Source organism: Chrysochloris asiatica, unplaced genomic scaffold, assembly GCF_000296735.1.
Source record: "Chrysochloris asiatica unplaced genomic scaffold, ChrAsi1.0 scaffold00303, whole genome shotgun sequence".
Classification (NCBI taxonomy): Eukaryota; Metazoa; Chordata; class Mammalia; order Afrosoricida; family Chrysochloridae; genus Chrysochloris; species Chrysochloris asiatica.
Window position 1 is genome coordinate 3,272,779 of NW_006408821.1, and position 1,340 is coordinate 3,274,118.

Below are 1,340 nucleotides of genomic sequence, written 5' to 3' on the forward strand. Positions count from 1 at the left end.
TCTGCATTCCATTGGGTAACATCTCTTTGGAATAGGCACAAATACAGATCTTTTCCAATCAGTTGGTCAGATAGTGTCTTCCAAATTTCTTGGCATAAATGAGTGAGTGCCTCCAATGCTGCCTCACTTTCTTGAAATATTTCAATTTGTTTTCCACCAATTCCTGGTGCCTTGTTCTTTGCCAATTCCTTTAATGCACCTTGGATTTCTTCCTACAGTATCATTGGCTCTTAATCATATGCTACCTCTTGAAATGGTTGAACATCAACCATTTCCTTTTGGTACAGTGACTCTGTGTATCCCTTCCATCTTCTCTTGATGCTTTCTGCATCATTCAATAATTTGCCCAGAGAATCTTTCAATAACAAAAGTGGAGGCTTGAATTTTTTTCTTCAGTTCATTTAGCTTGAGAAATACTGAGTATGTTCTTCCTTTTTGGTTTTCTGAGTTCAGATCTTTGCACATTTTATTGTAATATTTGGCTTTATCTTCTCGAGCTGATTGTTGAAATTTTCTGTTCAGCTCTTGAACCTCCTCATTTCTTCCATTTGCTTTAGCATCTCTAAGCTGGAGAGAGAGTTTCAGTGTCTCGTTTGACATCGATTTTTATATTTTCCTTGTTTTTTGTCTTAATGACATTTTGCTTTCTTCTTGTATGATGTTCTTGATATCATCCCACAACTTTTCTGATCTTCGGTCTTTAGTGTTTAATGTATCCAATCTGTTCTTAAGATTATCACTAAATTCAGGTGGGATATATTCAGGGTCATATTTTGGCTCTCATGGACTTCTTTTCATTTTCTTCAGCTTCCGTCTGAATTTCCATATGAGCAATTGATATTGCAGATTGTTCCACAGTCTGCACCTGGCCTAGTTTTAGTTGATGATTTAGGGCTTTTCCATTACTCTCTCTGAAGATGTAGTCAATTTTATTTCTGTGTATCCCATCTGGTGAGTTCCATGTGTTAAATTGTCTCTTATGCTGTGTAAAGAAAGTACTGGAAATGAAAAAAAAAATGGTTTTGCAGAATTCTATTATGTGATCTACAGCTTTATTTCTATCACCAAGTCCATTTTTTCCAACTACTGAATCTTCCTCTTTTTTTCCAACCTTTTCATTACAATCACCAGTAATGATTAATACATCTTGATTGCATGTTTGATCAATTTCAGATTGAAGAAGTTGGTCAAATTCTTCTATAGCATCCTCACTGGCTTTAGTGGTTGGTGCATAAATTAGAATAGTATGGCCAATACCAGTCCATTTCAACCAACTAATGCCTAAGGTATTGATGTTTATGTGTTCCATATCATTTTTGACAATTTCCATTTTTCTTAGA